The sequence below is a fragment of the Dendropsophus ebraccatus genome, chromosome 7 (genome assembly GCF_027789765.1).
Source record: "Dendropsophus ebraccatus isolate aDenEbr1 chromosome 7, aDenEbr1.pat, whole genome shotgun sequence".
Classification (NCBI taxonomy): domain Eukaryota; kingdom Metazoa; phylum Chordata; class Amphibia; order Anura; family Hylidae; genus Dendropsophus; species Dendropsophus ebraccatus.
In genome coordinates, this window is record NC_091460.1 from 71,946,472 (window position 1) to 71,973,872 (window position 27,401).

The 27,401-nt window shown below is 41.3% G+C and overlaps 1 protein-coding gene and 1 long non-coding RNA gene across 10 annotated transcripts in view; one reads left to right on the top strand and one right to left on the bottom strand.

Moving 5' to 3' along the window:
- TENM3 (teneurin transmembrane protein 3) overlaps positions 1 to 27,401 on the bottom strand; it is a 1,065,662-nt gene that overhangs the window by 413,785 nt on the left and 624,476 nt on the right. Inside the window, exon 1 of one of the 9 annotated variants that reach the window (XM_069977784.1) lies at positions 12,025 to 12,331. The exons of the other annotated variants lie outside the window; for them this stretch is intronic. The gene's annotated coding sequence lies outside the window, so the exon portion shown is untranslated. Of the gene's footprint in view, positions 1 to 12,024; positions 12,332 to 27,401 lie in introns of those variants that run through there. 9 annotated transcript variants of the gene reach the window in all.
- LOC138797514 (uncharacterized) overlaps positions 2,999 to 27,401 on the top strand; it is a 37,573-nt gene continuing 13,170 nt past the window's right edge. Inside the window, exons 1-2 of the long non-coding RNA XR_011363942.1 lie at positions 2,999 to 3,120; positions 20,633 to 20,725. This is a non-coding gene — a long non-coding RNA (uncharacterized lncRNA). The remainder of the gene's footprint in view (positions 3,121 to 20,632; positions 20,726 to 27,401) is intronic.

Sequence of the window (27,401 nt, forward strand, 5' to 3'; positions counted from 1 at the left end):
AAATACAAGGCAATGAAATTATTAAAATTCTGTAACAGAGTGGAAGACAAGTCACGGTACAATGTGTGCTTTTTATGGCGGATCGTGCTTCCAGTAACATGCTAAAATACTAGCGTAATTGACAATTAGAGGACACGTGTTTCTAATTGAAATAAACACAGACTTCAATATCCCAACATGTATGTTATTAGGCAATAGCATATAACTCTATTGTGCTACCCTCCACCCACAACAATGTAGAAGACAAGTACATAAATAACTTGGTATAAGAGCAGCAGACGTCACTTAATGCAGGACTGTACGGATATTACATTCCCCTATCAAGCATGCAGAGGAGGTCTGTGAATGGGACACTGACTACAACTGCTTTATGAGCTGAACACTCCAGCTTGTTGCTTTTACACTACTAATAATATATCAAGAGTTTGCTCTTTGGGTGATTCTTTAATGTTAATTCACTAAAGTAAACTACTGGGCCTGTTTTCTTCTCCCCCTGTGCTTCTCCCCCCTACTTCTCTCCTGTGCTTCTCTCCACCATACTTCTCCCCCTGCTTCTCTCCTGTGCTCCTCTCCACCATACTTCTCCCCCCTGCTTCTCTCCTGTGCTTCTCTCCCCCATGCTTCTCTCCTGTGCTTCTCTCCACCATACTTCTCTACTGTGCTTCTCTCAACCATACTTCTCTCCCCCCTGCTTCTCTCCACCAAACTTACCCCCCCCCCCCTGCTTCTCTCCCCCATCTCCATGTTTCTCTCCCCCCTGCTTCTCTCCCCTGTTTCTCCCCCATCCCCAGGTTTCTCTCCCCCATCCCCAGGTTTCTCTCCCCCATGCTCCTGTCCCTGTCTCTCCCCCATGCTTCTCTCCCCCATCCCCATGTTTCTCTCCCCCATCCCCAGGTTTCTCTCCCCCCCTTCCTCCTCACCTCCTCCGAGATGGTCGCCGCTGCTGTCCGCCTCACCTACTGGCCTCCCGTAGGGCCCGGACGTGCTCCTCCAATCAGTGGAGACCGGGAGCGTGGTGCGCTGCGACGGGCCGTAGCGCACACGTTGATTGGATGCATGCATCACGGCCTGCCGCAGCGCACCATGCTCCCGGTCTCCGCTGATTGGATAGGAGGAGCACGTCAGGGCGCTACAGGCGGCCAGTAGGTGAGGCGAACAGCAGCAGCGGGGCGATCTGCGAGCCAGATGCGGCCATCAAAAGAGCCACATCTGGCTCGCAAGAGCGGAGCAGACGACATCCGGACTCCAGGGACAGCGCACACCACAGCAGCACATCACTCAGGGGCCCGCTGGGCACTGAAAGTGACGTGCTGCAAACTAATAATGTGGGCGGCGGCATGGGCCCCCCCCCCGGAGCATCGGGCCCCGGGCGGCCGCCAAAACTGCCCACATTATAATCCGCCACTGATCGCTGCGCATTGCCAGGGAACAAAACACAGGGGCACCATAGTTTGGGGAATTTTCCCCGCGGCACACCCGACCATGTTTCGCCGCACACTGGTTAAAAATCACTGCCTTAGGGGACACAGCCAAATTTTTCAAATATGACATGTGTCACTTAATGCATCAATAAATTTGGAATGCTTTTACCAATCCTTGTGATTCCAAAATTGTTTTTTTCGTGACATATCCTACTTTATGTTACTGGTAAATTTGGGTTGATACCTTTAGAATGCCATAGAAAAATCGCATTTCTCTGTATTTGAAAGTCTCTGCCAATAAGGGAAAGAGTAAGGCTATGTTTACATTACGTGAACACCCGGCCGTTCCGTGACCCCGTCCGGGTCACAGAACGGCCGGTCTCAGCCCGGATTGGGTTGATCTTTCTGGCCGCGGAGCTCTGATGCGGGCGCATCAGAGCACGCCCGCATCAGAGCTTTCCATAGCCCACAGTGAAGCGAGCGGCCGGAGCTGCTTGCTTCACTGTGTGAACTGACAGGGCTTTTTGCGGCCGGAATTCACTGAATTCCGGCCGCAGAAAACTGACATGTCAGTTTTTTCCGGCGCCGCATTGGGATCCCCGACAGAGGGTACACACATCGTATGCGCTCCGGCCAGGATCCCATGCGGCCATCCCATTGAAAACAAGGCATTGTTACACACCGCAAAACTACGGCCGTAGTTCTGTGGCGAGAAGTACGGCCGTAGTTTTACGTAGTGTGAACATAGCCTAATACTGCATATATTAATTCATATCTATAACATATCTACTTTATATTAGCAGCATTTGATGAACATGGTTTTACTTTTTAAGGCTGGGTTCACACTACGTATATTTCAGTCAGTATTGTATTCCTCATATTGCAACCAAAACCAGGAGTGGATTAAAAACACAGAAAGGCTCTGTTCACACAATGTTGAAATTGAGTGGATGGCCACCATATAACAGTAAATAACGACCATTATTTCAATATAACAGCCGTTGTTTTAAAATAACAGCAAATATTTGCCATTAAATGGCGGCCATCCACTCAATTTCACCATTGTGTGAACAGATCCTTTCTGTGTTTTGAATCCACTCCTGGTTTTGGTTGCAATATGAGGACCACAATACTGACTGACTAGTGTGAACCCAGCCTTAGAATATTAGAGGCCGTAAATGTTTAGTAGCGATTTTTCGTGAAAATTTTAAACTCAGAAAATCTTTAGGAACCAGTTTAGTTTTCGAGTATATTTTAGAGTCTTGTATACTAGAAACCCCCATAAATTACCCCGTTTTGAAATCTTCACCTTTCAAGTATTCAAATTGTCATTCATGCAGTTTTTTTAACCCTTTGGGCATTTCACAGTAATAACTGCAAAATAAGAGTGAAAAGTTATTTTCATATAGCATTTTCTTTCCATAGATTCCAATGTAATCCTATGTATTTGTTACCACACCAAAGACCGTAACCGATCCACCAATATCGGCGATTGTCGGTGCTGGACCCCTCTGGGGGTCCAGTGGCAGTTACACTAAACTGTCAGCTATCAGCTAACAGTCTAGTTGCGGCTCCCACACTGTTTGTGTAAACAATAAGCATCAGAAGCAGGTCAGCATACAGTATATATGTCCTGGAGCTGAAACTAACCTCCTACAAGGTTGTACTATTACTGACTGGTGCAGCAAGGGGGTTAAAGGTAGGGTTATCATTGTTTTGAAAGATTTAACCTGAACAAAAATTAGAATTTTATAACTCCATGTGCTTTATATTATAGAAGCTTTGCAGTGTCTTAAAGGTGGATTGGTTGTAGAAGATGGATATATTACACAGTTCAGACTACTATCTGGCGTGATGATTGAGACTGACCATTACTTTGTATGTCTGTAGCTCGGGGGCTCATGTAACAGCTCTGGTCTCTGCTTCTGGGCCACATCACCTTTCACAGACAGCAGAGCAGGATGGGCCAGAGATCGGAAAATGGAAGTGAGGAGATAAAGTATGAACATGGGATGATAATGTGCTACTAGACTGGAATGCATTGTATATTAGTCTGATAGGCTTCCTATCAGATTGTCTGTATCTGCCTTGACTGAATTACTTCCCCCAGACTGTGAAATGTACTCACTGTCTGAGGCCCTAATTCCACCTAGATATCCTGATTTAATTTACCATGGCCCAGCCACCATAAGTCTTTCTATAAAGGACCTAAAAGCACAATATATTATATTAGATATAAGAAAACTGTCAGGTACTGTAACATTAAGCCCTGGCACGTCCTGTCAGCTGTAGCTATGCTGACACTAGTAATCCCACCATAACTGTTCACCTTTCATCTATACAGTGCTATTGGATTTATTCTATCATGACATTAAGGCTTCCCATACACACTAGATAGCTGTCAGCCCACAAGTATTCCTTCCATGAACATCTCAGAGCTTAGCATGTATGTGTTTTCAAGGAGGAGAGAGGGATAAGATACTGCTGGACTCTGCCATAGGAGCACAGGTAGGCTATGCTGAAATTCAACCTGCCTGACCCGACTTCCCACTGGACACTGCCCACGCAGAAGATCAGGACATTCACACACACATTAGACAATCGACTAGTACTGTCAAAATTGATTGACTTTGGCCAATGGATATATACGATGTGTAGCCACCCCAACAAATTCCCATATGGAAAGAGGAGCGAACCAGCAAAACAAACAAAGCAACATGACCTCTGGGCAGAAAGAAAAAGGTAATGAGGAAATAATAAAACAATCAATCTATTCTAGTCTATGCATAAAGTGCAGGAAAAATAGTACTGAAACATTTCTCTCCCGACCCTCACGTTATCTTTTGAGTATAAATGTAAGACCTAAAGGGAACCTGTCATGCTGACAATGCAGCCCACTCTGCAGACATCATGTTATAGATTGATTTATAGTTATGTGGGAAATGTTCTTAGATAACTTGATATTTATTTATGTACACTTCTGCTGATTCTGGACCTAGTAGTCACGTAGGTGGTGCTACTCACTTACTGGCAACTGTCTACATGCACGTTTAGCAGTCAATCATTGACCGCCCATCTGACTACTTAGACCAGAGTGATAAGTTGTCCTGGAACTTTTCAAACAATATAATCAACCTCCTGAGCTCCTCCTGCTAGATAACATGCTCCTGCCAATAGGACTGCATTTTCAGCTATTTAGTCTACTATATGTCTTTATGCAGCTGTGGTTCAGTGCCTCAACATTGCCTACATTAATTCCACCAGTTCCGATGTTCTTTCTTTATTAAAATGTACAGGAAGACTTGTCCTGGCTTTAGGTTCATGCACATTGAGCTGATGAAACTGTGGACAGTACACCTCGCTTCACTACTCATGTGCAATGGAGCAGGTTGCAGTGTCCACAGCTTCATCAGTGCAATGTGTATTCTGGACACATCGCAGCTAAAAGAAATGATCATCATAGTGTAGGCATAAATACATGCAGTTTTGTGTCCCAGAAGGTAGTGACAGATTCCCTTTCACTCTTGCTCTAACTAAAAAGAGCCTCATTATTTACACATTATACTCATTATGAACTCTTTAGTGCTATTTGTCATCTTCCATAAGCTGTAAAATGTAATACAGGGCCAGAATAAGAGGTATATGCTGAATAATAATGTTAACTTCTAAAAAATCTAAATGTGTCTTATGTAGGGCCTGCTCCATTTTGTGCCCCCCAGTATTTAGGTTCTTGTCTTCAGAGTTATCATGGTCCCTCTGTCTTCCCCACCCTTCTTGCCCTATTACACAAAGAGATTATCGGCTGTATTTGGCCGATACCGACCATTACAGCCGATAATCGCTTTGTGTAATAGAGGACAATGACCAGCCAACATGCACGATGTCATCACGATAGCAGCGAACTGCTGCCACCGCTCCACGGTGCGGCGGCAGCAGACTGACGCTATCTTCTTGGGATCCTTCTCATCCCTTTCTTCATTTGTCCTGGTTTCATCAGGAGGCCCTAACTTACATTAGAGAAATGACTGATCCTACCATAACTGTTGGAGTTAACTTACTTTTGGGAACCTAAGAGTTTTAATTTAGTTTTCAAATGAGGGAAATATGAATAAATCCAGTTTTTAAAAAAAAAGAAAGAAAAAATTTGCTAAACAGTGACATGTCAAACCTGACCTATGTGCTGCCACAACCCGAACTGACAGATCTACAATACTATATTTTAAGATAAATAACTTGAGGGTACTCAGGTAATAAATTCACTCAACTTTTTGAGAAGACAAGTGATGAAAACACTTGAGACTGGCAGAGTGGACAGGTCTTGCTGGGATGTCACCGCTGAGTGCTGATTTCTTGGTGCAGTCCCCTAAAGATCGCTTGTTGCAGAGTTTGAATGTCACTACAGACAAAGGCTACATCAACTTCCTCACAAGAAGCCATTGTCATTAGAATGTTACAGCAGGCTTCAGCTGTCAGACATTTGTTTATTTTCCTTGCTCCACAGAGTTCAGACAACACATTTCTGCATATTGTGGCACATCACATCTCGTGCAAACGCCATCCATGCAAATCAGACTAAGGAAACCGAACACCACAGGTTTTCTTAAAATATATCATAATACCATAACTCCCAATACGGCTCTGCACACCCTTCAATGCTTACATTCATCAGAGCTATACGTTTAGTGTATTTCCCAATGGATACCATTGGAGAAAAAAACTCTGACATATGTCACTACATAGGCATACAGTGGCATATGCCGGCCAAAAACTAAAAATTACTTCATAAGGCATATGGTTTTCCTTTACTGTATCTGTATAGAAAAGTGTTTTTCTAGTATAAAAAAGTACACCTACTGGCCAATTTACTCTGATATATACAGGATGCATGGGGACCTCTGGATATGTTTGCTGACTTTCAAGGGCAAAAAGAGAGGCATTAAGCAGGTTAAGAAGTAATAACATTTTTTGGATTGTTGTTTTTTGTTTTTTTTCATTTTAGTACACCCTTGTTACAACAAGTTACAACAAAGCAAAAAAAAAAAAAAAAAATTATTGGACTTTCATTGTTTCATACTGAATCATTCTGAACCAAGTGTGCAGTGTACAAGTAGAGTGGATTCTAAATATTTATAGTGGATTATACACTTTTTTTTAGCCTAAGCCCTTACAAACTGAAGAATCAACAGTGTCAAAGAGAAAATAAAAGTTGTTTCTTGGGTCTCTCGAAGGAGTCGTTCAAGCCGTGGCCTTCTTCCCTAACTCTGGTTTTCTGGCAACTTTTACACACAGAGGAATGTGCTTCTACTGCATTAGCGAACGTCTGAGCTTGTTGTTTTTGGCTGATCCAAAATCACTAGAAAAAAAAAAATCTTCAGGAAAACTGTTTTAACTTTGCAATGTGCAAACATTCCCCGTCTATGATTTGTAGAGAAACTAGACATTCTATATCTATGCTATGTATGGTGCTGGAAAGGGGGATATCCGGGAACATTTGGACTGTGTTAGTAGTTTCCTAATCCTGATTTTCAGGTGGGTTCTCACCTACAGAGATTTGCCGCAAGCATGAGTGCTAAGTCCGAGCTGGGATAGAGGGTTAGGATTTTAAATGATTTGGTTTAACTAAACATAGCATTCCCAAACCTAAATCCTGCAGATAAGCACTTTGAAAATACCCTCAGTCTCAAGAAATCTGCTGTATGTCAAGACACACTCTATCATGCCACATGTGAGACTGCTTCATCTGTGCTTTATCATCTAAGTATGTGTCTAGTACACAGGGAGGAGACGATGGCAACATATCCATCAAATCATTACCACTATAGCAATACTGCCAGTGCTTTAATGTAATAAATGGAGGTATGACTACTTTTTATAAATATATAAATATATATAATATTTTTTCCCACTAAATATATTATATGTAATAGTAATAAGCATACTTAAAAAATTAAAATTATATATATTTATATATATATATATATATATATATATATATATATATCTTAAGTACTAATATTCTTTCAGTAATATAAAGCTATTAATATATGTGTGTACGTCCCCCCCCCCCCCCAGTTTAATCGGTCTAATAAGAACGGTGCTCAGAATATCTGAAAAATTGCTACAATTTAGCCATGACGAGAATTAATGAAAAGCCAAGTGCGTTGTAATTGGCGAATCATCATGTGGTTTTCCTCCAATGAATTTGTCGTGAGCCATATTAGACATGAAATCTGCGCCCTTTTAAAACATATACCAAAAAGGGCAAATTCCTGGAAAGAGGCATAAAGAAAAAAAAAACTCACATTGAAATCATTGCCGATGTCTATTTAACTACCATTAGTCACATGTGACATTTCTGCACGCATGTTAAAACTGTGCCACATGTGCGCCAGGCCGGGCTGGAAGAATTAACTGCGAATGATTAAGGAATCTATCAACAAAAATAACCCTGTGTTAAAGCCTCTACAACTCATTTCAGTGCCTGAGAGAAGAAGGGAAACTGCCGCACAAATCAGTGCCTCTAGGGGAAAGACAAGGCAGTTCACGAAAAGCAAGGCCAGATTTAGTGCTGGAGGTATACACATTTATTACATCGCCTGTATTTAATGACTCGTCAGCTTTGGATTTTGCCTTTCTAATGCATCTATTTATTTACAGCTATCCCCACCAGAGGGGGCTAAAATAGTTAAAAAGCATGGGGATGTTTAGAAAGGATGGGATTCATCGTCAAATCTTTGTCCTTTAATTGGCAAAAACAATGCAAAATAGGATTTTTCTTTCCCTTCCAAGAAGCACTGTGACTTCTTTTCAGCAGTGGCACAGTGTAAATGCATTCACTGGGTCACTTCAAGTTAGCGGCGGTGGTGACAGGTGCTTAGCAACGCTTCTCTAGGGGAACTTTTAAAGGAATAAATACCTGGAAGACAGGATTTTAATCCATTTTAGAGTATTAATTATCCCAGGGATCTGGATATTCAGGCAGCCACTGCTTTCCTCTACTCTATGCTCTTTCTGAAAGGAGTCTATTCAAGGCCAATTCATGGAAAGTTTTAAGTCACAGAAGTGCTGCACATGTTTCCATATGAAACAGAAGCGGAAGGGAAGATTGGCAGAGCTGTGAACCGACATGGCAAAAAAAAATGTACCTGACAGCTTTAATCAGGTTAGAATTGTGTCTGGAGAAGCGGGAGTTTCTCTTTTTTATTATAAAACGTAACATTTGGTGTCACTGGGGTTACAATATATTGTGTGACGGCTGTGAGACAGGAATGTGTAGTGAAGCATGAGTAAAAGTCTAGAACACAATATCTTACATAGTGCTAATGTTTTAGACATCAATCCAGGGCCTAGCCTTAATGTTACCTGTCACGCCTGGCCTGAGATTTAGAGATTTAAGAGGATGTTGAAGGCCACTTTTTGTTTCCCTTCCCGAACATGAAACCTACTATAAAATCCAATAGTGGCACAAACATTCAAAGCATGACTGGATACTGTTGCAAACGGTAAATGGAGAGTCAAACCTAATAGAACTGGCCTGGTTGTAATAAATTGTGAAGGAAACACTATTAATGCACGGTTCACAAAACTTTTAGGACTAACATCTGACATGGTCCCAAGGAAATTCCACTGACATATAAACTGTCCGTTAGATATCAATGGCCAAATGTCCAGTATACCAAAAGATTGGTAATAGTATATATTGCTATACATTTGCCTCAGCTGTACAAAACAGCACAAATATAATTAATGCAAAAAAAAATAAATTATATATATATATATATATATATATATATATATATATGTCATTGGGAGACATATGCGTGGGTATATAGGACCATATGTTTAGCATGACTGTGTCCCAGTGAACACAATCCACAAACAGGTTTGCTTTTTTTATCTAACTTAGGCCACAAGTCCAAGCGAACTTGTAACCCATGAGGTTTTCACAACTTCCCAAGGCTCGGTGAGTTAGAAGATAAAAGGGTCCAGAGGTTATTGTGTTAGCTAGAGTGAGGTAGACAGCTACTTTTGTCTAAGATTGAAATATAAAGATAGTGTTGAACTAAAATAAGCTTATGACAATCTGCTTCTTAGGAAATTAGATCATGTAGTGTTAAGCAACTGTACTTTGTAGAATTGTAATACACCCAGATGTCAAAGTTAGGGCATGTCCAGACTAAGTACGGCAATTATGAGCACATAGATACAACATAAAACACTACACATGGCAAGGTCACTATCGTATAAATTGCAGCTTGCCTATGCCAATGGTCATCTGTGCAGCAGATGAATTAGAAGTCGCTCTGAGCTATGGCAGGTCTGGCACTTATTTCACTTTGGTTCCACCCAAATTAAGTTATTTAGCATGAAGCATTCGATTTTGCAATGTGATTAAGATTTACTTCTGCAGGAACCAACAAGTCGCAGCTGTGCTGTAAACAGGCCTTAGTAACAGCAGTTGAGTTAACCTGGGAAAAAGTTTCATTGCCCCTTTACTGCAGGATTGAGACTGCAAGGTATTGGCAGTCAATGCAATGTAGGATCCCCCTAGCTATAAATGTGTTATAGATGCTGGAGTCACAGTGCAGTGTACAGTAAAATAAATCACTATATACATCAGGTCACACTTCATCAGGCACCCTGTGCAGAATATCAGATGTTCACAGGTATTTTAATCATAGGCTGAAGACTGATTTTCCTCTGTTTAATCCCGAATCCCCATAAGGAATGCTAGGCTACAAATGAACAGCCTTCCAAGACTTCCAGAAACCCAAGTAAGTCCAGTTAAATCATTCTGCAGATCTGCACCATCTCTTAGAGGCATTCATCAATCTCCCTCTCAGGAAGTACAGACCACAAAGTTTAAGATGCCCAGGAATTCTGGGGTACATGCCAGTTACCCCAATAAAAAGGGCAATCACTTTATTAATTTATACAATGTTCTACACTTTGAGACTCCATCAGACGGTGCAGGTGCTAACTCTTTCACTGCCAGGAGGCTGCTCACAGACTGCTGGGAGAGTCTGAACTCACACACACCCCACCACCACCAGCATGAATTATTAAAGAGGAACAACATTAGAACCTGCCAGTAAAATATATAACTGGGTTCCTCCTATTAACACACAGAAGCCATTGCATAAAAGGTTTCTACCTAGAGTAAGTGCTTTATGGGCTCACTTTGCCTAGGCACATCAGATACTTGGGCATAACCCGAGCATCAGAGCAGGAAATGCGAGCTCTATAATTGCAAATAAATAAGATAAACTTTTCGAAATGGAAATGCTGCTGGTTTCTGCCTGGCTGCTTGTCCTTCACTGGAACCCTATTGTTCACTAGATACACATGGAGAGAATCACTTAAGTCTTTGTCTGCAGGAATCATACCCGAGCATTCAAACTGGAATTTAAAATGCCTGCATAGGATTTTTTTTTTCTTCTTTAAAGCAATGTCGGGGGTGGAGGGGATGCCGAGTTAATAAAGAGCAGATGAAAAGGGAACATAAATACCATCACTCTGAATTAAATTCAATAATCTGTGAAGTTGGAAACCAAGCTCTACATAGTTTAACTGAATAATAGTAGAGGAAGCAGAGGAAAAAGAAACACATTCAACATGCTATCTGAGGTCCAAGTCCACAGCCTGACAGGTATATCTCCAGTTCTATCTATGGAAATCTATACACACTGACTGTGCAGAGGAAGCGTACAACATCTCAGATAATATATACGCTGGGACATGCCATGGAGAGAGCCTAGATTTGTTAAATCAAACAGACAACATAATGTTGATCTAACTCCTGCTGTATTTAGATACAATTTATTACCTAAATGAATAATTGTCAAACATAACTCTCCGCCAGCTTTCAGGAATCATTTGAAAGTTTGGAGAACAAAAGGTTTATTTTAAGAATGAAAACCTTGGCTCGCACAACTGCAGACGTGAATCTGCTTTCAATTACAGAAAGTATTTCCACTCCACTGAGATGGGATCAAATCTTCAACTGCACAATCTCAGGGCAATGCATATGATTATATGGAAGCCGTGAAGAACCCGAAATTACTTTGTGGCACAGCCATATTCTGCACACACTGTCAATTAGACACACACTCCAACAAGCTGGCGTTGGGAATGGGCAAACAATAAGCACTATTTATTCCCTCAGTACTGTCACAGCAAGGCTTTATCCTGCTACATTACCTGCGCCTGCCCTCATGCTTTAGCAAGTCAGAGCCCGGATCTGTCTGGGACCTAGCTGACAAGGCATGGAGCAGGGTTCTTGTGGGGGCACCCTAGTGGAAATGAAATAGTGAGTAACAGATGAGGTTCGCCACAAAGGACTGCAGTACAGTTCAAGCCCTGCCTGCCTCAGACTGACTGATAAGACATGCTGTGCTGGACCTTTCCTTGAAGCAGTCCTACCTTCTATTGTAGGTGCACTACAGACTCATCTAAATCCATGCTAAAACAAAGGAATGAGTATGCTAAGGACACTTACAGGTACAGACTTAAAGCATCCCCATACAATGCAGAAGCAGGTAGCCTGGTACTATTTACAGACATAACAAGCTCAGCCAAAAAAGAAAGACATAAAGTCCTTTACCTCTAGGTGTCTTCTCTTTGCTTCCTCAAGGGTTAAAAAGCCCCCTCATTTCAGATGCTAATGGTGCTTGTGTAGAGATTCTAGCACACACAGCCTCCTCCCATTCCAGCAGCAGCAGCAGCAGCAGCAGTACACCCAGCAAGGTACAGTATAGGGAGGATGGAGATGCCCACTTCTGCTGATGGTCTGTGCCAGTGCTTCAGGCTTGCCAGGCTGATATTAGGGGCACCTTCCCTGTTGCTGGTCCTGCTCGCCTGTGTGTATGTGAGTGGAAGAGCTCAGCCTGTGCTAGTTGAACCAGTCTATAATGTATCACGTTACAGAGTCTGGCTTTCTCTTCAAGCACTGAGCAGCAATCAGACATGATAGGCTGAGACTTCTCTGTTTACACCCAGGCAGGAGGAGGGGGCAGAGCTTGGCTCCCTTTAACTCTTCCTAGCACAATACAATGCTATTTACCTAGGCTGGTGGTGCCCACCTGTCAGAGGTGACACCTACAGAATGGAGCCCTCCAGCAGCCATGGTGCTGAGCTAGGGGAGGCTGCTAGTGCTGCTGTCTTCCCTCCTTTCTGTTAGTAAATAACTACTTCTTATTGTTACATGTTTATGCTTTGTTTCTGAACATACTTACAGGCAGCATTACATTTCTCACAATATGATTTGTGGACTGCATTCAGTACAGGGCAGATAATCTAATGGACTCTGTAAAATCCCAGACGGCACATCACTTTTTTTTTTTTTTTTTTTTTAGAGAGAGAACAGATTTAGCTCTGCTTCACCTGTATGTTCATCATAGGACGTTAGACAAGATGAATGGATTCAATAACGGAAATGACCATGAGATGATTTTATGAAGATATCTCAAGACCCAAACAGAAGACAAGACACTGTTCACACGTTCTTTTTGGCGCACAAGAATACAATTACCACTTATATGACAATGGTTTATTACAGGATGTTGACTGAAGGGCGGGAGATAAGCGTGCACATATAACTCTGCAGCAGTGTTTTTCGATGGTGCCTGGAGGATATTCTGACTGTATACTTAGTCTACCTAATTGACTACGCCTGTAATTATCACACCTGTCATCATCCCAAGATATTCCCATAACACAAGAGCCTTAAATCCAGGTTGTGTCAGTGCTCTGGAATTCTCTGTCAAGGGGGGAAAGTCTAGATACTTTTACTGAATAACCGGGAAATATATGGGCTAAATGTGCTGTGTGTGCACAGCATGAAAATTGCATTGTCTCTATCAATGTTTAATGGAAACTATCTGTTACTCATCTCTAACTGAACTGCTCAAGCATAGCACATGGCATATAGAGGGAACTTTTCACAGAAAAGCACACTTCCTGCGTATCCGCATGCAATATTAAGGTGTGCTCACATAGGTCGGAACAGCCGCTAAAATTTCTGTAGCACTTCTGACCAAAATGTGCAGGAAATTCACATCAAATGGTGCTGATTTTGGTGCAGATTTCCCTGTGGATTAAAGTAGCAGCTGATCGTACCAATACCCTGACATTCCTGTACTGAAATTTCCCTTGTTCCTTGGTCTGTGTTATTCTTGCAGTAGCAATGATACATCATTTATGATTAGCTGCAGCAGTCACTGCTCCACACAACAAATGATCGGGGGGACCTATAAACCAAAAGCAGCCATTGGGCCAGAAATTATTGGCACTGTTGCGTCAGGGGACTAGTAGAGTGGTTTTTATATTTTCAAACATGTACATGCACATTTACATTCAAATCCAATAATTCATAGCAAATTCTATAACACTAGGGGGCAGATATATCATCTGCACAATTTGGTGGAGTAGGTGGTACTGTATTTTCCGGCATATGAAGACTGGGCGTTTAAGATGACCCCTGACTTTTAAGACGATTTAAAGGGGTTTGTCTGACCACAGCAGGGTTTATCAGCTGGAGCCCTGCTGCAGTCATGCAGGGGTTAACTGAAGCAGGAGGCAGAAACCCACCACTGCCTGACTCCCCCTGGCTGCAGGGCCCCCATAACAAAAAAACAACAAAAAAAAACAACTCCTCTGTCACCCGTTCCCAGCAGCTCCTCTGGGCAGCCGCACATCTCCTGTCATGTTCCCGGCGCAGGCAGCGTGATGCAGAGACACTGCCTGCGCCGGAAGTCCCCGAAGCCTCTGCCATTCCACCAAAGCTCTCCCGGCAGCTGAGCGTCTCCGAGCTTCTCCGATGAGATGCTCAGCTGCCAGAAGAGCTTTTATGAGAATGGCAGAGGCTTTGGGGACTTCCGGTGCAGACAGTGTCTCTGCATCACGCTGCCTGCGCCGGGAGCTTGACAGGAGACTCGCGGCTGTCAGGAACGGGTGACAGGTGGTTTGAATCATTTGTTTTTTTTTTATAGTGGTCGCATATGGCGAGGATATGGCCGTTTCTGAGATCCCCCAGCATATGTGGCGACCATTCCCGGCGTATAAGATGACCCCCAACTTCTGAGCAGATTTTTCAGGGTTAAAAAGTTGTCCTATACGCCAGAAAATACTGTACTTAGAATGATCATTAGACACAAGTGTCTTTTTAAGTCTTGCACAGTTTTTTGTGCATTTTTTTGGTTTGGTCAAAAGGGTCGGAGTAGAGTACTGCTGCACATTTTTTGTGCAAAAACTCAAAAATTGTATGTGATAAATCTCAGTAACAAAGTAGCACAAACTGCTCAAAAGTAGCACAAAGGCCTTTATAAATGCAACACAAATTTTGTATGCTGTGCCCAGAAACTCAGTATTAGCCAAACTAATAGTGTAGACCCCCATGATGCATGTGCCCCCAGGATTTTTTTGTGGATTTTAACTTCCGCCACTGATGTCATTGGGGAAAATCTGTTCTTTCTCCAACAGAAATTGACATGCCGGGATATTAAAAACCAGTACGACAGATTACATTCTGAATGAGATTTTTTTTTTTTTAATCACATCCCCATGTATTGTACTGTGGTGTACTTTGGGCTTTTTGTGTACACGTCTGCACTGAAAACCCATAACAGAATGTGTGAATAAAGTCTAATAGAGAAAAAGATCTAATGCAAAAAATGGAGGAATTGGTGCAGATATATTGATGCGCGTACACCAGTATAAATGCATTGAAATGAATGCATATTTATGAAGCCCATGCTCTTTTTCCCTGATGCTTTTTTTTCTGAGAAGGCTTGTCTTTGAAGTTGCACCCACCATGTGTGACGTATTTCTAAAAATATATCTGCCTCTTTTCCATATAGAAAGCAGGAGGTTCTTTAGCCAGGTAAGAGTTTTCATAGCTCACTAGATGTATTAGACCTACCAGTTGTCATGAATGGTGTTGATAAATTTAGTGCATGCCACAATAAAGGCCTGTTCAGACTAATTATTACCACAATTTTCGTGTTTTCAAGCAATTGTAACTATTATTGTCCAAGTGAATGATGTTATTGTGCTATGGCAAAAATCATCATTATCAGCAGGAGAGTAAGCGCTAAACCTGCTTGTGGTAATATTAACAATAGGAATTCTGGGAGCTTTCACCAGGTAATAATGTCATTCATCACTTGGTGGCAATTATCCTCCATGGTGACTGACTGCGAAGGGTCAGCTGAATGTCCATCAATATACACCCATCTTGAGGTATCTCAGGATCACATATATGCATATACAGTTATAGGGTATGTGCACACTGAGCAATAGGCGAGTAATAGACGAGGAATTTCCTAGAAATTCCTAGCCTATTCAGGTCTGGCAGAATATAAGCAGAATTTGGCCCCTTTCACACTGAGCATTAATAATAATGCTTTTATTTGTATAGCGCACACAGATTCCGCAGCACTTTACATAGTTTCGCCAATTATTGCTCCCTGTCCCCATTAGGGCTCACAATCTAAATTCACCTATCTGTATGTTTTGGGTGTGGGAGGAAACCCACGCAGACACGGAGAGAACATACAAACTCTTTGCAGATGTTGCCCTTGGTGGGATTTGAACCCAGGACCCCAGTGCTGCAAGGCTACAGAGCTAACCACTGAGCCACTGTGCTGCAAGAACGTTCTGCTTTTCTGTCCTGCTTTGAGTGAAGGAGAGGGCGCGCTCTCCTCCGCTGCTGCCACTCTCCGCTAAAAGAAATTACATGTCATTTCCTTGAGCGGAGAGCGGCAGCAGCGGACGCGCGCACGCCCTCTCCTTCACTCACGGTGAAACACTGAGCACAGCGGGATTCCGCGGTGGAGAGCTCCGCCACGGAATTCCGACGTTCTTGCTCAGTGTAAACGGGGCCTTTGAGTGGAATTCGATCGTAATACAAGAAGAATTCAAAGCAGAATTCAAGCCCCATTGACTTCAACAGGATTCCTCTAGCGGAATCCGCGTTTTGAAACGGAATCCGCTCGAAATTCCATGAGAATTGCTTAGTGTGCATATACCCTAATCCTAGGTCTTCTTGGATATTTGACAATTTTAACTATCACCAGCTAGTATGATGAAGGTTTGGCTGGGAGTTATCACTCTTGACCCCTCCATACACTTCAACATTTCGCTTGGCCAAACATTCATGTGTTCTCAGTAGAGAGAGAGGTTGGGTAAGCAGCTGCCTGATTCCTCTGGCGGGACTTATCTGTCTGAGAATAATAGTAGAACAATAAAGTTGGACAGTTGAAATCTAGTGTGCCGGACCCTTTTCTCCCCTGAGAACAGTCAGAAGACCCCAATACACACTATTTGGCCACTACTTCTGAAGTTGGCAGGGTCAGACAACTGTTTACTAAACTTTGTTTTAAACCTATTTATAATTTCCTATTGTACATCATTTCAAGATTAGCTGATTAAGGGGGTCTTTATTTAGCATTACAGGTCATTTAAATGGCACTGAGCAAAAATTCCAGGCAAAGCTGATACTAAAAGTACATGAGTCTCTTGATTTATGGGGGGATTGCTAGAAAATAAGGGTCCTATTAAATGGGCCGATGGCAGCTCGATCAATACTGTAAACTATTTACTGGGCCTTTTACATGGCCCAATAATCGTTAAGCAAGGGCAGCCCTTGCCCAAAAAGTCTTTAATATCTGCCCACACTCCTGGACTCTTCTTGCACTCTGCATGCTTCCTCCCTGGTTCCCGCACGCTACAGCCAATGATCTTTTCATCGGCTGATCATTGTCTCTATTACACAGAGCAATAGTTGGCCGAATTGGGCAGATTCGGCTGGTTATCGATCCGTGTAATAGGGCCCTAAGGCCATTTACAAGGGCTGATTATCAGGCAGATTGGTGTTTGCAGGAAACTCTGTTCCCAACAGTCAGCTCACATAAAAGGGCCAGTGGTTGGCTAATGAACGAGAATGTGAAGCCTACAAAACACTGGCCGCACAACCGCACATTGCTAGACGGGATATTCAGGCAATAAGAATGATTTTAAATGGTCGGATAAACAATCAAATGGATAATTGTGCGGCCTGGCTGCTCAACTAATCAGGCCATCTAAAGGTTCTGTAGACAATTAGCGATCACAGAGACGGATATTTGTTATCTGGCTGCTGTCAACCCATGCTAAATGGCCTTTAGACACTTACTGATACTATATCTTTTGTCCCAGAAAACTTTTTTTTTTTTTTTTTTACTTAATTCCCTACATTACTATAGACAGGATGAGATATTTGTGTTGCATAATACACAATCCTTTTATATGATATAATGCTGCCTCTTTTTACACTCTGTTCTCAGGTCTGCCACAGACAAAGAGATTTTACTATTGTAGATTTCACCATTGTACGGTAAAATTGTAGAGTTTATGCTTCACAGACTAAAGTTGTGCTGGTAATAGAAGTACACGGGAACTGCTTTGACAGAACTCTAATTTAGCCATAAAACATTAAACCAAAGCACTTGAAATATTATTAAAGATGAGTTAATAATTAGCAATTCTGTTCTGCACTAATCACAGGAATACTATTAGTCTTCTATTCGCAAATAGATGAACTGAATATGAACCTGGGATGGAGCTAATGCTAGGCAACAGAGGCTCCGCTGATACAGGATTTTATGGAATACTGTAATATTCTCTCCTTCTTATCAAGGAGATTTCCCTTCCTGTAGCACCTTTCCTAATAAATATACATTTCTCTAACTGACAACGTCCTTGTCTTACCCCCGTCCTCAGATTCTCGCTGTATAAGTTGCAGGTGACAGAAATTACAGCCCTGGTTTATATGTATAAAGGGGGGGGGGGGGTTTATATTATCCTGCTTATCAGTATAAGTATAATACTTATATAGTGGCAACATATTGTGCAGTGCTTTACAATTGAGAAAGTGACAAATGAAGGTTTATAAATAGGGATGGGTGAATTTACAGTGGGAACAAAAAGAAGCTTTTTGTTAGGATTGGCCTCCAACTTGTCAGGCTGCCGGCTTTGAAGTCTATGACGCTCCGCTCTTGGTGCCAGGAAAAGCTGGATCCAGTCCTGGGAAATTGGAAGAAGTTTCTTAGGACTGGATCCAGCTTTTCCTGGCACCCGGGGAGGAGCAGCATGGAGCGACACAGACTTCAAAGCCCGCAGCCTGACAAGCTTCAGGATGATCCTAATAAAGCATTTCACTTTGTCCCCACTGTAAATTCCCTCATCCATATTTATAATCAGATAAATGAACAAACAATGGGACAGAAAGAGAGGGACAAAAAAAATGACAAAAAAATTTGAAAATTGAGTTGTAAACACTTGCACCTGAGTATCATATTAACAGTTTTCCTCGGGACTTCAGGAGAAATTTGTAGGGACTGATTTCTGTAGCCATTCAGTAAGAAAAGCAAATTAAATACTTGGCTGTATAGCTAGAGGTATAACCAGCAGGAAGAGGAAGACTGTGATCCTGCTGTATGGAGCTCTGGTGAGACCACATCTGGAATACTGTGTCCAGTTCTGGAGACCTCACCTAAGATAATAATAACAATATAGATTCCAAAGTCCAAAGACTGGCTACAAAGATGGTGGAGTGTCTTCAGTATAAAACAGGAAAGGCCTAAATAATTAAGGGGAGACATAAATATGTAAGGCTGCATGCAAGCACATCTGCATTGGAGCTCTGTTTGAGGTGTCTCATTACAGAATCTAACAGACAGCAAAGGTAAAAAAAAAATAAAAAAAAAATATATATATATATACATATCTGCATATATCTGTCCTAAAATGAGAAAAAACAGCAGACTAGACAGCTAGTAGGTCTTTTTATGCCATTGTTTTTTATGTTCCCATATTCTAAATGAAAAAAAAAACTTTGTTATTAAAGCGTAACTGTCATTTCAGGGTCATTTTTTTGAAAACATTAAATATCAACAGTTCAAGCGATTTTAAGAAACTCTGTAATAGGTTTTATGTACTAAAAGAGTTTCCTTCTGGACTGAAAAAGCAATCTCCAAGCCTCCCCCCTCACATCAAATGAAGCAGGATTTCTGTCTCCATTATGTGGCTATGGAGAGGGGAGGGGCTGTTAGGAGTGACTGAGCACGGAGGATTTCTGCAAAGCACAGCACCCTGCAATCTTCTTTCAGTAAGTTCATAGATAAGCACTGACCTTTCTGACACCTGAATTTAGCGTTTTAGGTGCCCAGAGAGTCTACCAACAGCTGACCTTCATGTCACCTCTTCCTGCTCCCTCATCTCCCTCTGCCCCTCCCCCCTCCATAAGGATAGAATGGAGAGAGCAGAACCCGTCTTCACTGGCTTCTCTGTAATGAAGACGTGTTTGCCTGATAATGCACAGATAAGATGTCAGGGGGGGAGGCTGGGAGATTGCTTCTTGAGTACAGAAGGAGGCTTTTTTGGCTGATGAAACCTATTACAGAGTTTCTTAAAATCGCTTATAGTACTGATTTCTGCAATAAAAAAAATATGACAGTTACACTTTAAACTTGAAAGTAATAAATAGATCAGTTATCTGCAGTATATCAGTAATGCAGTTCAATAGTGAATCCCAAAGATAATGTTATCATTAAATATGATGTAGGGGGAGCTCTAATGATAGCATTGGCTGGATGTAAGCAATCACCTGCAGGATACATCATGCCGCATTCTCCTAAAGCACTAAGCCTGAGTGAATCCATGCTTCTGTGAATATTAGCAAATGAGTCCAACAATGCAGGTTATTATAGGAGCGCTCCTGCTATTTTGTAGACACTGTCATTATAATGTATGAACCCCCCAGGTGTGTGCATCTATGGTCAGCAGAGGATGCTGGAAGAAACACTTTCCCATATGTGGCGAGGCTACGATTGCCTGATGTATCTCTGATAAGGGCATAGAACATCAAAGAATCTTCACTAAAATGGGGAAAACAAGTTTCCTCTCAAGCCTAGTTAGTTTCAGATATTAGGTAGCCAGGCAAAGTCTGATTACTAAAGAAAGGGAAAAGACAAAAAAATCTTTTCATCTGCTGATTAGAGCCTTTATAGATGACACACAGTTTGCCAAAAAACCATGAGGGAAAACAAGATAGAAAAACTCACAGTGAGCTTCAAAACAAAAAAGATTGCTTTGACATGTTGCAGATTAATATGTAAATAAAGAAATATATAGACAACCATTTCTCCCAACAATATGCTGCTCTTTTTTCCCAGAACTAGTGCAAGCTAAAGAACTCCAGTCCTTTCAGCTTTCATCAAAGAAGACCAAGACAGAGCGAAAGCCTGCCGAGCTCCCATACATCACAGGTATCCACTGCTGACCACTTCATATCATGCCAGGCTGCACTGTTCCATTACTGTCAGGTTATTGCATCAAAAATGTATGTCTCGTGCAATGTCAAATAACTCAAACATGACTCTTAGAACTCTATAGGGGTTATGTGCTTATGTGGAGCAAACGGAAACCATATGGCGAGCGAGATAAAATGGGACATTCTCCAGATAGTTTAGCAGTGTGTAGGGCATTGTATTGAGAAGAAGACAACTGATAATGGGAATAGTAATATACTACACATCGACATGGCTCAACAGTAAAACAACATAGTGGAAACAGAATGGCTTTTATATGGATTAGATTTGTGCCAGTGGTTGACAGCTTAAGTTTTTCCATTTTTTCTGGACAACTTATCCAAAAGTCACGGACAGCTACAATGTTTATATACAGACTGGACAACCATAATGAATTACACACACTATAAGTGATGGGTGCCTATTGCTCAGAAACATAATAGCCAAGCACATTACCCTGCTACATCACCCTAAACCGGATGGATTTAATCCAATTGCATCAATCACATCAGTATTATAAAAATGCCCTGATGGCCACATACTGCCCCTATACAAGACTATATGGAGGCTCCGTTTGGTGCCATACAAACTACCAGACAAAGTAACCAAACATGCTGCGCTATTTTGTCAGTGAAATACTGGATGTCATGCTAAAAAGCTGACAAACCCCGTTAAAGTCAATCTACTGGAATCCGTTAGTGTCCAAAGTACAAAGGACCCAATGGCGCCAATTTTTCTACTCTAATAATGGAACAAAATAATAGAAAGAATAACACTGGTTTGAACCGAGCCTTGCTCGTAATCCAATATATATATATATATATATATATATATATATATATATATATCAAATCTACAGCTAAAAAAATAAGCAAGCCCTAGAAACTGAGCAATTTTCATTTCTTTCTACAATTTCCTTGGCTTTTTCCTTAGTCTCCTTCGATATGTGGCTAAGTTGTGGCAATAGATAAATTGTAAACTTATAGGGTTAACACATTGCTGTTTGATGCAGTTTTTTCGACAATTTTTCAAAAAGATATTGGAAGAAAAATCTAATCTTAATCTTGCCAAACATATTAAAAAGCTGTCAACCAAACAGGCATTCCACAGACAGCTATCTCTCCCAATCCCTCTGTGGCCAAGCATGTGTTTCAATAGGGAGGCTACTTGCTGCTAGGCTCCTCAGGCAGCAGCTTATGTCTACAAGAACAAAAGAATTGGACAACTGAAAGTAGACTGCTTGATCATTCTCTGCCTGACATCTGCCATTAGGAAAATGTTGTGCAACCCCCACATTAGACAGACATTGGATGTTCAGCCGGCCCTGCTGGAATCATTTACCATACAGTATGTGAATGGCTAGCTTTGGGGTATGGTTACATGTGGCAGATTTGTAGCAGACATTCCATAAGCAGTATGAAAATCCATAGACATGCTGGTGAAACCACTTAATTTCAACCGAAAAATTTAACTGATTTTTTGTGTGTGTGTGTGTGTGTGTGTGTGTGTGTGCATGTTTATTCCCCCCTTTTTTTTGCTCGATTCAGGTTTAGCTACAAAGAGGTGTATTAGACATGTACTGTGTCAATACAATATTCAAATGATAGCCTTGTCATTTCTTAGAATTTTAATTTACATGAGTGCTTATGTATCTTCTACTTGAATAAAATGCCACCATTGTATATATTTTATTGTGTATAAATTTGTTACTACAACTACATACCTTTTTTAGTCAATTCTTTCAGTTTTCTTTCTCTTTTTTAAAAGGAAAAATAAATAAATACAGCACTTATACCACATACTAAAGCCATACACTTGAGCTCAGAGTTGTCCATACTTTACTGAGATTTTAGTGAGATCTAATCTGTATGGTGAGGCCATCTAAAAGTCCCTTGATGGCAGATGGAATCCAACATGCCTGATCCTTTGTTCCCATGTGAGATAAGCTGCTGTCAAAAGTGTCTGACAGTGGGGCAGTGGCTTATTCCCCTTTCTCCATACACACAAGCATGCCTGCTTGGCTGACAGCTATCTCATGTGTACGGTGAGCTTTAACCTGTCATTCCAGTTCTAGCATTGAGCACTGTCATGAAATGTACTACAGATTTATCATACTCTGAATTGTGGACAACATGTCTCTTCTGATGCCAGACCCCTTCAGTGTTTTGTTTCTATAAATCAGTAATCTCCAACTAGAACCTTGGGGGCCACATTTGACACTTTGACCTTGCTGTTTACTGATAATAATATTAGGCATTAGTGGCACCAAAAAGGCCATAGCATTACTAGTGCTCAATAGTACTAGGGTCAATGGTACTGATGGTAGGTGCCATCACTTAGGGGAATGTTTTACAGTCTTTTTACTTCTTAAAGGGACCCAGCAGTTGTATTCCTATCTGATTAATTTATTAAATATCCACAGAATAGGGGAAAACAAGTTCATTGGTGGGTGTCTGACCAATGGAACTCCCAACCTATGTTGAGAATGGAGACTATATTGTCTCTGGAATTATCACGGACCATACATTTATTTTCTATGGGGCAGTCGGACACTGCTAAACACTGACCTTGACAACCTCTTAAACAGTGATCAGAGCACTGGATGTGTGTGCATCTAGCTCATTTTGCCTATTCCCAGGATTGGTGGGGATCCCAGTGGTTGGACCCCTACTGATCAGCTTATTAACCCCTTAAACTTTCTAAGGAGAGCATAACATAGAGACAGACACCTTGTTTCTAGTGGTCTGTCCCTTACACCTGGTTCCATGAACCTACACTCGAAAGCGTGCAGTACAGGGGCAGAAAACTGTCATCGCCATCATTGTCCCAATCCACCCACCAATGATTGACAGATTTCTCAATATAGAAGGTTGGACCTCTCAGCTCCAAATCTATCTAATAAAAAAATACAGTCATTTGAATTTGAGTTCCTAAGACTCCTCAGTTTGATTTTGAAAAAAAGCTCTATTTTAGGCATTTACCTCAGTCACTAAAGCCTTTACTGCCAAGATGTAAACTTTCTAGACAACAGTTATGTATCAGGAAATGTAATCGCATCTGCTTAATCGCACATGGTTCTTTAAAGACGTATTCATGACGATACTTAAAAAATACATAACAATAATACCTGTTTAATGACCAAAATGATTGCTCCGTGACAAGCTTCTGCTATGCAGAAAACTGATTTACACTTCTCTGATCTGTGAAAGCTGTCAGAGATATAGCGCATTAAAAGAGGCGGATGAAACGTGCTGCTTGCCATCGCAAGAAATGTTTCTTGGTTTAAGAAACATTTGAATGAAAATGCCGAAGAGGTTAAATAATTATTTCTAATTTACATTGTTGTAATGTAAATTAGTCGAATAGCTGCCTAAAAGAATAGACAACCAGAGCTGTAGAGATACAAGCGATGGCTACTGGGTATTCCAGAGTATAAGTAGTTGTTAGGGATTTTAAATATTTAATGTGAAGCTCCTTTTGTACAGTATATAGTATGTATAATAAGGAAATGTGAAATCAGCTTGTATACTCATTACCCTTGTTGGTACTTTCACTGGTTTTTCGGTTTGCATTAAATCCTCCTGAAGATATTATGGTACATATTATATCATAAAATGCACATACTAGTTACATTGGGTTATATAACTTATAGGCAGAACAGTGGCTTACAGTTCTTCCTTATAGAGCTGGGGCCTTGGGTTCAAAACTAGCCAAGGGCCACATCTGCTTGCAGTTTATATATTCTCCCCACACTTTCATGAGTACTGAGTACTCAGGTTTCCTATCACACTTCAAAAACATACTGATCGTTTAATTCAGAATCTGGATCATGATTCTCAATGTGGATGGGGGTGTGGGATTGCTATCACTGTACAGTGCTGTGGAATATTGCTGACACTATACAAATAAATTATTATACAGATTGTGACATACTTACATGCCCCCACTTCTGTGGCATCCACCCTTCTGTATCTGTAGCAATCAATGGTTAGCAATGGTTACCCTTCCTGTTGGCACCTAGGCCAGACAGCCTATCACTGGTTGGTAGTGTGTTTTTTTCCTAGGATGGTCCTAGAAGCAATGGAATCAGCCAAACTAAAGGCAGTGCAGGAGCACCGGGCCAATCAAACAAGTGTCTGCTGTCAGCACATAACTGTGCCCCTCACAAGGATTGCCTCTGTTCTGTGGTTTTCCTGTGTATAACCTTGCTGCTTTTGTTCCTGGACCTGCTTCTTGGATTGTCATACGGTTTATACGCTACCTACTGGTTCTGACCCAGTCTGTATAAGGTATTTCTTTTAGTTATGTTTTGGCTTGTGATGTTCCCTCCTAGTGTGGGGCTTGTATCTGGTTTCCTGTTTGTTGATATGGCTCCTGGTGTTCCTTCCCGATTCGTAGTCAACCTGTTTCTTTTCCTACCTTGTCACCTGTAGACTTGGTAAGAGTAGGACCCATCACACAGTTAAGGGTTACACCTATGGCAGATCATTCAAGTATGCAGGGACAGTGAGCTGGGTCCAACTTAGAGGTTCATTGTACTCCATGGATGTGAAACAGATGCAGCCAGTCAAAAAAACACACAATGCAACAGCAACCTACAGGTGCAAGTACTTACCATACATACTTCCCTTGGTGTACACACAATAAACCCGCTCTATAGATATTAGAAAATGAGGATCTTAGCAAAATATTTGATCAAACACAGTGTACCATGTCACCACGTTAAGGTGTCCTCAGAGACATGGTCCTACTCTAACATTCTAACACTAGCAGAGGCCTCTCCTGGACTAACAATAAGCCTACAACTGGGCAGATAGGGTTGCAGGCTTATAGTTAGCCCAGGAGAGGCCATTGCTAGTGTGAGAATATCTTACTGGCCTACTGTTCAGGGATCTATTTCAATTTGTCAAGAGTTCCTACTCCACTTACAAAGTTTCCCTGGTGCTCCATACTGGTAACACAGGGTGTTACAGGAACTACTATGTAAGTTACTGGCAATGTGTACATATCAGTGGCCATGTACACAGCTCTATGCAAACTATGTAGAGCAGTTTATCTGTACACTCTACTTTAGCCAGAATTGAAGATGTTGCATCGCCATGCTGAGGCCCCAAGCTATTACACCATCTTTGCGCTGACTATATATGATCTACAATAGTAAGACTTAGTGTTATCATCTCTACGTAACAGATATCAGATTTAATCAAGGTGGACTTTCGTCTTCCTGGTCTTTTCAGTCTTTCTACTACTCTATTTTTAAAGTAAAGTAGATTCTTTCAACCTTTCAAATATATTTGTCAGCAAACAGCATGGCGCCTAATGTCCTGCCATGTCACCTATGACAGTGGGACAGTGGTGTGTAATGATAAAGAATGGGTTTCAGCTCCACCTTGCATAGCCGTCTTTTTAAATATTCCTATCCAATAATTTTCTTTCCAGTTCACTGGCTATACCCAATATAGTGGACGTCTTCCAAGTTCATAGTCAGCCAGCCATACTGAAGCAGACATATTATTCTATTAATCAATCCAGTTTCTATCTAACCTGGGCAGAGTTACAATGTAAAATAAAACAGAAGGGTGCTTATGTTAGGGTTTCCAATCACACATTTTGATCTAATTGATTCCATAAGAGAGAAACACTTCTTCCTATTACACATTCCAAAAAGACAGGAGAAACACCGTAGTAGCCAAAACCACCAAGGCTGAAAATATGTCAGTGTCATTACCACATGGAGATACTTCTGAGAGAATAGGAAACTTCTCACACAGCTAAATGATCAAGAAACAGACTGATGGCACAGAATACGGAATCATTTAGACTCTGTGTATTTTATCAACAAGTGTTTGCCATCTGTATTGTCAGAGTAGAAGGCATAGAGGATCACTTATCACTTACATATGGACAGAAATCAATTACTTTTTTACGTGACCTGTATATATTCTTTGCAGATTGGCCTGATACATAAAATCTCAGATGAACTGTTCATTATGGTGTTGGCCTTTTCAAACAAAAATTGTCCCCTATCCATAGGATAGAGGATAACTAGCTGATTTGGGAGGGTCCGACCTCATGAACTAATCGAATGGGAGTATGGATAGGGGATAACTTTTGATTGTTGGATAACCGCATAAAAGGGTAGTTCAGCAAAACATGTTTTCTTTTAGATCAACTGGTGCCAGAAAATGCAGGACATTTATAATGTACTTCTATTAAAAAAATCTCAAGTGTTCCAGTAGTTATCAGCTGCTGTACGTCCTGCAGGAAGTGTCATTTTTTCCAGTCTGGAGAGCAGGAGAAATTTTCTATGGGGATTTTCTACTGCACTGGACAATTCCTGTCAGGGACAGAGGAGAAGAATATATCACTTCCTGCAGGACATACAGCAGCTGATAAGTACTGGAAAACTAGATGTTATGGTATAAAAGCAAACTGTACCTCAAGCTGATGATGGTTGTCAAACTTAAAAAAAAATCCTATTCCTCAGCCAAGTGTCAAGCAGGTAGAGCTAAATTGCTCAAGTACCAAAGCTAAACACATTTCCTAAATTTCTAGTACTATCTTTTAGTTCCTCCTTGACAGATAAACAGGGCCTAGTATGGTCAATCAAGAAGAGCTGGGGCTGGTGAGGTTG